Here is a 10823-nt window from a genome sequence, read left to right as displayed (position 1 = left end):
TTGCTTTTGATTTCCTTCTTATCAATTGTTGTAAATTGACTTTTCTTTAGTCTTTTCTAGTCAATTTGATATATAAAGTTTTGAAATACAATATAAGGTAGAATATCCTAAATGGTCTCTCTACTTAGGTGACTTTGCCTCATTAGTCCATCTTTCTACTCTAATTTGGTCCTTTTAGTCCCTTTACCTTGTTAATTGGGTCAATCAAGTATACTTAGGTAAGATAGGTTATTCTTGCAGTCTGTTTTTGGGAAAGAGGAGCGGGCGAACCCACTGTAGAGACAGGGCGACGCCATGCCCTCAGTGGAACAAGTGGGGACGGGCGCTCACGTAGGCCTGAACCATCCGTACACAACCACTATTCACAACTCCCGAACGTGCCTCACTGAGAATCGAACTCTCACCACTCGGTGAGAGTTCTATCGGCGACCCGTATACCAATAGACCCGAAGGTCGTTGGCTATTCTTGCAGTCTGTTTTGGCTTATGTGACTTTTAATTATAATAGTATTAAAAAACAATTAAAAATATTAAACACGAATAAGTTATCAGATCCTATTTCTCTCAGACTAATATCCGATAACCTATCTTCTTCCAACCATCATTCATCTCCACTGTAACTTAAAGCCCTAATCCAAGCAATAATCCTCACCTTGAAATCCAAATCCTTGGTGAGGCTCGCAGTAATCACCCTCCTCATTGTACTTACTCAGACACACCTAACATTCATCACCTCCTTGTTAAACTACTCAGACAATAGCTCGACTTCCCTCTCCCTTTTCCCACTCAGACACTCTCCACATACCTTTTCCGACACACATCAATTCGACTTCACCTGTGTTCGAGAGCGCAACCATGCCACGGGTAAAACACCTCCATTCAAGGAAGGAAGGAACCATACTTGAGAGGAAGAAAAGACTTATTTGTAACTGTATAAATAGTTGTCTTGGATGCTCCAACAGCAGCAAGTCCTTTACCTTAAAAGAATGAAATATTTGTCTTGGATGGATCTGGTGCCCTTTATTTTTTTGTTTTCTTTTTTGGTTTGAAAATGTATAAATGACATTATTCTTGATGACATGCAAGAATGGAGTTTATTTTTTGGTTAATTGTATATCATTTTGTAAGTAGGAAGATGTTTGTTTTCTCAAGAATGAATGAACATGGAATGTTGATAATAACTGTAAACACAAATGAAGTTGAAATGCTGAGTTTGTCAAATTGTGCAATTGATAAACGACTTGTACTGATTGTGCTGATTAATGAAGTTGGATTGTTCATTGACAAATATTTGTAATGACTGTAATTGTCAACTATTGTTTGAATGGTTTGTCCAAAATTTGTGATTTTAATATTCTTCATTGATAATCTTATTATTGTGTGTTCAATGTAAATTTGGAGTTACTATTAAATGGAATGTTAATATTCAAGTGGATAATTTCTTGATTGTGATTTTATTCCAAATTGCATGTTGAATGTCATTACAAGGAATGAAAAAAAAAAATAGGGCAAACTTTTCATTCATATAGGAAAAAACTTAAAAAATATTCTTATACAAGTCTATAAAATTTTGCAGGGAGATGGTCAATGTTGGGTGTGTCTGAGTGGTTCGGCAGGGAGATGGTGAACATTGGGTGCATATCTGAGTTGGGATAATGGGAAGGCTGATTACGGCGAGCCTTGCCACAGATTTGGACTTCAAGTTGAGGGTTACGGCTGAGATTAGGCCTTCAAGTTACGATGGAGATAAATGATGGTTGAAAGAAGGTAGCTTATCAAATCCGGATCTAAGAGAAATAGGATTCGATAACTTATTCGTTTTAATATTTTTAAAAAAAAATTCTTTTTTTAATAATATTATATTAAAAAAAACCACGTAAGCCAAAACAGACAACAAAAATAACCTCTATTACTAATTGTTCTAATTAAAAAGGTAAAGGTACTAAAAAGAATCAAATTAAAGCAGAGGGACTAAAGTGGGCAGAGTGATTTAAGTAGAGGAATCATTTACAACACAACGCAAGTTCTCTTGTTCCTTGTTTGATTTGTAAATAGATTGGATGTCAGAGTACCACCAAAACCTCTGCATAGAAATTCTATCGTGGTACAACACAACTAAAAGATTAAATTATCCTTAATAAAAAATAAAAATTACAATCATGTCATACCACATCCCATAACACTCAAGTCCCTAACCTTGCACCTCCTTCTCTTCCTCTCCCGACACCTTTCCTCATCTACAACCCTTTTCTCCCACACTTTCTCCCTCACCTCCTCATTTCCTCTCTTCTATTTTTTCTCTCTTATAACTCTAAAAGTTTAGGGTCTCTATGTAATTTTAGGATTTTCATGAATTCTCCAAGATAGACATCGGTTATGGATTCACGCTACAAATATGCATTGTTGCATTATAGATTTTTTTTTTTATCTATTTCATTCAATTACTTAATAATTAAAGGATTTAATTATATTTATGATTGATTTAGAATTATATTGCTATTTTTTATAGTTTTCCTAATGCAATTTATGTTTTCATTTCAATTTTCACGGTATATAATTTATTTTAATGCAAAAAAGATGTATTTCATCTGAATTAGTATTTGATTTATATAGAACGGAATCTTTACAACCAAATAGTTAAAGGATTAGGTTCTTTTAATTTACGTTTTGTGTCTGCCATATTTTCCCATATATTTTGTTTATTTAATTATTTACTTGGACACATGCCTAGATGTCTTTTATGCTGATGCCACAAGTTTCATCTTTTCTTTACTAATTCGTATTTGCATGATATTTTCAAATGGATGTTTGATTCATAAAGATTTTTACCTTTTTGGATAAATAAAAGTGAGAAATATCTTGACCAATATCTAAAAATTGAAAATTTTAAATCATATAAAAAATTAACATAAATCTTTTTATATTTCTATCTAAAAATTGAAAATTAAAATTGTATAAAAAATAAATATAAATCCTTTTATATCTATGTCCATGAATCTATAGATCATGGGATATGATTTTCATGGGCATATTAAATATATTTGTGAACTTATATAAAAAATATTTTTTAAAAAATTACCATACATGTATACACAGGTCATCAATCTATATAAATTCAGTTAATAATTAAATTTAAATTACATATCTGTTTCAGCGTTTTGCTTTAAAGAAAATATTTATTTTACAATTCTCAGTGATTGAAAAAAAGTAGGAATACTCTTTTGCCAATAAATAAATGTATTAATAAAAAGTTAAAGAATAAAAATAGATGATGTGCTCTACTTATTACTAACAACATGCCTACATAGTTCAGCATATATATATATACTGGTAATGATCAAATAGTCCTTTTAAAATTAAGGTATTCACAAAAAAACCCCATGACTTTGAGTATTCCCAAAAGGTCCTTCCTTTTTCTGACATGTTATTTTTCAGACCTTTCTGCCATAAAAGTGATTGATGTTGACATAAAGATAACTGATATTAACTGGGTTGGCTCTCAGTTTTTAAGCGAAAACACCAAATTTTAAGCGAAAAAGTCAATTTTTAAACGCAAATGTGCTATATGTTAAGTGAGAATTTATGTGATTAAGCGAAAACACCAAATTTTAAGTGGAAAAGTCAAATTTTAAACGCAAATGTGCTATATGTTAAGTGAAAACTTATGTGGTTAAACAAAAGCACGCAATGTTAAACGGAAACTATATATTTTAAGCGGGAAGTACATGTTGTAAAATAGAATAAACTAACAGAGCGAGCTGCATTAATTGAAAAGTAAACTGTCAAGATTGAAAAGTAAACTGTCAAAAAAAGGAGGGACTGTCTTGTAAATTCAAATGTCAGAGGGTCTATCTGGGATGTTTTGAAACTTTCAAGGAGTTATAATTCATTTTCCCATATATATATATATGTCCTATTATGCCTATGAAGGTATGCAACTACTCATGATATGTTTTATGTTTTCTCAGATTCAACCAATCTTAACACAACTCAATTCAAATTACCTATAGGTAGCCAATTTAGTTATTTGTCACAGTGTGTATTTATTTTATTCTTTATTTTGGCCTCTTAGTTTCGTAAAATGTTACTTTTCCTTTTAGTGGGTAGTTGGTGATGGACCATCAACACATTCTATATTTTCTTCTTACTTGGAGAATTTATGTGAACATGATGACTATATATATGGCTGGTTTCTAATTTTTTTTTTCACTTTCATTTTGAGGGGGGATAGTGGGAGGACTATAAATGAAAGAGCTTTGGCTAGATACTAGTTACGAAGAGATATACTAGATTCCCTTATTAAGTCAGGTGATAATTATTATTTATGAGAATTAAGAATATGCACAAACACATTTGCACATCTTTGTGAGGTCCTAAGGGTACGGGGAGGCTTGGTGAAACTTTGTAGAGTTACAATTGAGGAGCAAATTATTGGTTTTTTTTTTTAATATACTAGCACATCACACAAAGTAAAAGGACTATCCAAGTAAAAATTCTATAAATCGAGTCAAACAATTAGTAGATACTATTATAGGGTCTTAGCTATTATTTTAAAGTTACAAGATGAATTATTTATCAAGCCACAATCAATTCCAAAAAATAGCAGGAAAAGCGGTTCAAGGTATACTTTATTTGAGCAATGTAAAATATAAATTATATGTTTTTCATTGGACATAAGTCAATAAAATTATAATTTTCTAATGAGCTTGTGGGGATGTTAAGATGCCATCTCCTTTATAGAAGTATCACCAAATTTAGCAGATAGGCCTAGGTATCAAACTAAGAAAGGTGGACTTGCAACAAATGTCTTAGGAGTTTATACCAAGAAAATGATCGACTTCTGGTAACTTAACCCTTGCTAGAAGCAAGTGCACGGATCATACAAGTGCTAAAGTGTGTCCAATTAGATCGGGTAGTCAATTCCATAGGGACTAGGAAGCTTCAAATACTAATCGATCCTCTAGTATCTAACTGATTCGAAAGGTTAGGGAAAAGTATAAATCTAAGAATCTAGAAAGAAATAAAGGATGAAAAGATGGTGGAAATAAGTAGGCAATTAAACTGGATAAGGGACATGTGCGCTCCTTTTTTTCTCACCCATCCTTTAATTAGGGTTAACCGGTTAAAAATAATGGATCACACATCAAATTTTAATTCTTTATGACTTCTAGAGATTATGGGTTCATGACTTCCATTAGGGGAAAGCCCTTATGTTAATTACCTCCGATTAAGAAATAAGTGTGAACAAAAAAAAATAGTGATAATAAATTTCATTCATTTAAATAAATATGAATTTCATTGAAAGTACAAGGAATTTGAAATCATCTCACAAACTTGAATTTTCTTTTCAAAAGCTTCGGCTCTCATGCTTGTGAAGCTTCCTTCAGGTCTTGACTTGTGAAACTCTTTGGGTCTTTGACTTTTGATGTTTTGAGACTGCTAAGTCCAATTGTCGATTTATATAGATTTTCAAGTCTGGACTCTCTCTTCATATTTTGAATCTTGACTTGGTTGTTTTGGTTTTGATTTTTGTTTTGTTAATATATATATATATATATATATATATATATACATGTTTGAACATATAATTGATATATATATATATATATATATCATATGTTACTGCTTGCGACCAGTCACCACGTAATATATATCTCATTACCCCCTCACAACAAATTTAACCATTGCCTCGAGTTGAGTCCTCTTAGTGATGCTTTGGGATGAGTATATATATATATAAATCTATATTCATCATATTCATACCCATGTGCATGATGGGGCTCTTTTCTTTTATTTATTTATTTATTTATTTTCATTTTTTAATTCTTTTTTAAACATGCACCTGAGTATACATGCTTCTCATTGATTCATTTCTATGCATATATCCCTCATGGTGGGACCCTGCTAATGAACCAAAACATAATGCATGCTTCTCATTTTCTTCTTAATCATGTATTCATTTGCATGTATATCTTTTTCATAGTGGGCCCATGCAATTTTTTTTTAAAATAAGTTATACAAGTGAGGATGCATGCACTTGATCACTTTAATATGTCATTTCTCACACACACACACATACACACACACACACACACACATATATATATATATATATATATCATGGGCTTTGAAACTTGAAAATTATGACATGGACATCCATTCTACAGCAAATCACCTATATTTTCCAAGTTAAATCTTCACTTTGATTGCATGATTCTAGAGATAGCAACAAAAGGGTTCTTTGAAGATAGTACAAATTGGTGATCACTTTCAATGTTATTATTAATAGTGTTTGCAAAGATAGTAGTACTTGAAGGAGTTTGCATGGCTATTAATGGAGCTCTGTTAATGGTACGTACATGCTTGCATGAATTGCATGGAATGCCTTTTTTTCAGTATATGGTTTATATAATTATCCCATTCTCTCCCTCAACTAGAAATACATGTCACTAATTAACCAAATTAATGATGCTAATGTACATATAATAACATATATATATATATAATGGTTCAAATAACTCTCATGATGGAAGATAGTGATGCACTCATTATCAGGTACATTCACACATGCAAGGATGTTGGTGATGATTTATGATGTGGAATGCAACAGCATGATTTCCATTATTGGATCCATTGCTACTCAAAAAACTTTTTAAGGGAGATGGGTAAAGGGCAAAATACATCCCTTGAAACTATTGCTGATAGCTTGTTGGAGTTCCATTGCCGTTGGGTGCAGTACCATTCACTGAGTCCTTCCTTCACCCAAAGGGATTCTTCGAAAATTGTATTCGCATGCTACCATGCCAGGAACTAGTGAGAACATGTAATATCTGTTACTTGTGGCTGCTGACCAAGTTGACCGGAGACAAGTTGGAGACCTTTGGCTTTGACCAAGCATGTTTGGGAGCCCACCAACTTCTCTTGATTACCCTTAATTTGTGGATCTGGTCGGGTTACTGTGTGCTGAATTATTGGTGTATTTGTTTAAAACTAGAGTGGAAGGCTACTTCATCTTCAATAGAAACTCCTTCTCTTCATTCTCTTTCTTCAAGCCAGACTTATTGTTGAGAGTTTTGACGACTGAAAGCAACCTTCTCCGGCAACTCTTCGGCTAGTGTAGAGGTAGGTGCCTTGCCTTGTGAGTTATATTTGGTTCTTGAATCTTGGTTGTCTATCTAAAGTTTTCCTAGCCTCTTAATTAGGGAGATAATCCTTCTTGAATTTGTGTTTGTTCACATGTTATCCTAGTGTTAAGCTTGATCTTTGTCTTGATTAAGCTTTATTTAATTTTTTAGCATGTTAAGTCTGAGATTTAATTTGAGTTGGTCTTTCATGGCATGGAGTGTAATTGTCATTTTGAATTATTATATGTGTATGTTGTAACTTAGAGAATGATGGAACCTGCAACCTTATTATTATTATTATTATTATTTATTTTATTTATATCCCTTGATTCTGTAAGCATGCTATTTAGCAACCTGAGAGCATGTTTGATTCTTTGTTAATTTAGTTCACCTTGTATTCCTATGTATCCTTGCTACTTTATTTATATTTTTGGCCAATGTTTTGGTTGGGTTTTTAAAGTTGTTATCTTATAGGTTTATTTGTGTAAGTTTATTTGTGTGGGTATATATATATATATATATATATATATATATATATATATATATATATATATATATATATATATATATATATATATATATATATATATATATATATATATATATATATATATATATATATATATCAATGGAAGCATGCATTTCAGTTTTTCTTTAAGAATCATGTTGTGTTGGATTTAAAAGCCTACAAAGCATGTTTCCCTGAATTGAATTATTTAGATTAATGTTTGTGTATGCTTATAGATTTAAATGTATATTCAGGATCATAGGTTAGCGTTGATTTTGAATCTTGAAAAGTAAATTGTGCAGGTGTTTTTCTTTTAAAGCTTTCATGGGGAATTTTTGTGAGAACATTTAAACATGCTTCTTTTAATGTTCATGGTTGTTCTTTTGTCATGCTAGCTTTAAAATCTTTTATTTGTTGAATTAGCTCGGGCTATAGTTGTAAGTTAGGCCCAACCCAAAATTTGTAACCTAAGTTAGATTATTCTGTTTGGGTAGATCCGTAGCGAGCTGTAGTTCGCGGGACTTGGTAAACCCAACTCTGTAGTTCGGAGCCAGGTAGGCTCTCACACTGTGTAATTCCGTATTTTTGGCAATAATTATTATTTAATTATTGCATTTTTTAGTAATTTCATTTATTTATTTATTTACGTGATATTTATGTTTATTTATTTATTTTATTAATGCATTATTTACTCTATATCCCCTTTGTCTATATTCCGAATTTCTGCGGATTTTTAGTACATCTCCAATTCTGGCTCACCCAGCTAGGAGGAGCAAGTCCTAGCCATGTGCACATATTTTTCTGTAGTAGTGCTACCGAACATGCGTGTCCATTCCTACTGCGGTCGAAAATCCAGCTCCGGCTGTTGATATTCTGTTCTGTTCTGACTTCACAGTCGATGATCCAGCTTCGCGCTATTGATTTCTGTTATCAGTCAGGGAGATGTACATGTCTGTTTTCTGCGTGTTTTCTGTATTTTCTGATTATTTCTGTATTCTGTCTGAATTATTAATTATTCTGCTATATCTGTATTATTCTGTTATTTTCTGCGATCCTACTGGGCCCTTGTGGCTCATGTACTCTGTGAATTTTCCTTTCACAGGAGAAGATCAAGCTTAGGATTAGGGGGTTGTTCTAGGGTCTGTAGTTGTGGTCTTGTTAGCACCTGTTCTTTGAGGTTGTGAACCTTGTGTGCTATTTTATTCTGTACGAGTGAGACTTATATCATGTTTGTGTATTTTGACATGTAAACTACTTGTGTACTCTGTAGGACTGTCATAGTCCATATCTGTATTATCCCTGTTTATGTGACTTTATCTGTAGTAAAATATTATTGTTTCTATTCTGCTGTTAGGGTTGACTCTGACCAGGTCAAATCTGAGGCCTTGCATCCAGTAGGGCCCAGTTCCATTGGATGCGGCCGATCTGTCAGTGGACCTGGCTTGTTGGGCTGGGGCGTGATCGAACAACACCCTGCAAATTCTTGTGGACAGTTGTAGTACTGCTCACATCTTCAATTCAATGAAGCACACAGTGTTTCTTTCTTGACATGAAACCCTCATTTGTTTGTAGCCAGGTTGCACAAATGAAAAGACTCCTAAGTTCTTCCTCATTTAAATTCTCTCCAAGATTGCCAATGAACAGAGTATTGCAAGGGGCATTGTCTTTGTTATTCTGGATAGGCGCATAACCACTAGGTGCTGGCACGGGAGCAGAGGCAGTATCGGCACTTGTACAAATGAGTACCCTGCATATAGGTCATATGGAGCAGGTGGGGCAATATATCCATGGCCACCCCATACAGGTGCTGATGGTGGGTAAAATGGAGAAAGGCTTGGGTAACTTGAATGGGTATAGTCCCCACTAGTTCTCATGCGCTTGCTTTAGTCAAATGAGCTTAAATCATTATCAACACCTCTCTTGACAAACAAATTCTTCTTTGCCATTTCAGTGTGCAGTATCGACTTTGTTTCCGAATATAAAAAAAACAAGTCTTAAAGAGCATTCTGGGTAGCCATGGCGTGTTGTGCCATGGTAAACAACACGAACCCCATCGATTGCTCACCCTTGTAGTTGATCTACGATGGCTCGAAGCTCGAGTGCTACCGGAGCAGGTTGTGCAGTTCTCTTTCCTTCACATCTTCCAGCAATCCAGAGATAAAGATCGTATGAACCTCATCGGAGAAGGGGCGATTTGAGTTCTCAACAGCAGCAGACAGCCTCCTTTCTCCATCTCATAGAGACGCAACAGCAGCAGCAGTGGCGATGGTTGTAACTTTCTTTGGTGACTATGACAAGCAGCGGGCAACAGCAACAGTGATGGCAAAGCGGCGATGTTGGTAGGGAGAGGAAATGAGGACCTCCTTCTTCTTTTTGGTTCTCCCCTTCTCCCTTTTTTTTCTCTTGCCGGCTCCTCCTCCTAACGCCCGATCGTGTTTCTTTTGTAGCGTTGTTCTAGTCGTTGCTCTACGAGGCGTGCGGGAGGACGGTGAACCTGGTGAGCAGCGCAATAAGGTTACTATGGAGTAGGAATTGTCATCTCTGCCAGGCCGCTGTTGAAACCGTGCTGTGCCGCGGGGTATCACCGCCGAAGCGGAGACGAATTGAAGGGTTATGGTTACCAGATGGAAGATCACGTGCGGCATGCGATCTGGACATTTGCTTGATGACAACGACGATGTCGGGGAGGAAGAGGCTGGCGACACTGTCAATGAACTCGGAGGGATCCATGACAACGAGCTCCGAGAACGGCGAAAGTGGCTAGCCTAGACTTCTAAACCTCTTCGTCTGAGCTCCTCTTTTTTATTCTTCTCCCTTGGCTGGTCCCTCTCTTCTTCTGATCTTCTTTTTTTTTCTCACTCATTTATTCCTCCTCCCTCCCTCTATCTTCTTCCTCTTTTAAAAGCTTTATAGTGGACGTGGGTGTGATTGTGCGGTTGTGCTGTTGTGAGACACGTGAGTTGATTGTAGGGCGACAACACTCTCATGTTCTCACGCATCCCCCACGTCTCCCTCTCTCTGATATATATATATATATATATATATATATATATATATATATATATATATATATATATATTACATTATATATATTTTTATTATATTTTATATTATTAATTTATTACCATTATTATATATACTAGTGTGGGAGGCCCGTGCTGACACTATAGGTTTATATATGAAAGTAAATTG

The 10823-nt window shown here is 34.5% G+C and overlaps 1 long non-coding RNA gene and 1 pseudogene across 1 annotated transcript; one reads left to right on the top strand and one right to left on the bottom strand.

The window, feature by feature from the left end:
• Window positions 1–6911: 6911 nt before the first annotated feature.
• LOC120269979 lies at window positions 6912–8974 on the top strand. Its single transcript, XR_005539531.1, has 3 exons — window positions 6912–7121; window positions 8126–8185; window positions 8369–8974. It is a non-coding gene; the product is annotated as an uncharacterized LOC120269979 (long non-coding RNA).
• A 12-nt stretch (window positions 8975–8986) lies between these two features.
• LOC120269978 lies at window positions 8987–9970 on the bottom strand (annotated as a pseudogene).
• Between the last annotated feature and the right edge of the window lie 853 nt (window positions 9971–10823).

Source organism: Dioscorea cayenensis, chromosome 10, assembly GCF_009730915.1.
Source record: "Dioscorea cayenensis subsp. rotundata cultivar TDr96_F1 chromosome 10, TDr96_F1_v2_PseudoChromosome.rev07_lg8_w22 25.fasta, whole genome shotgun sequence".
Lineage (NCBI taxonomy): Eukaryota > Viridiplantae > Streptophyta > Magnoliopsida > Dioscoreales > Dioscoreaceae > Dioscorea > Dioscorea cayenensis.
Note: the sequence above shows the minus strand (reverse complement) of the source record. Positions and strands in the feature narration are given on the sequence as shown.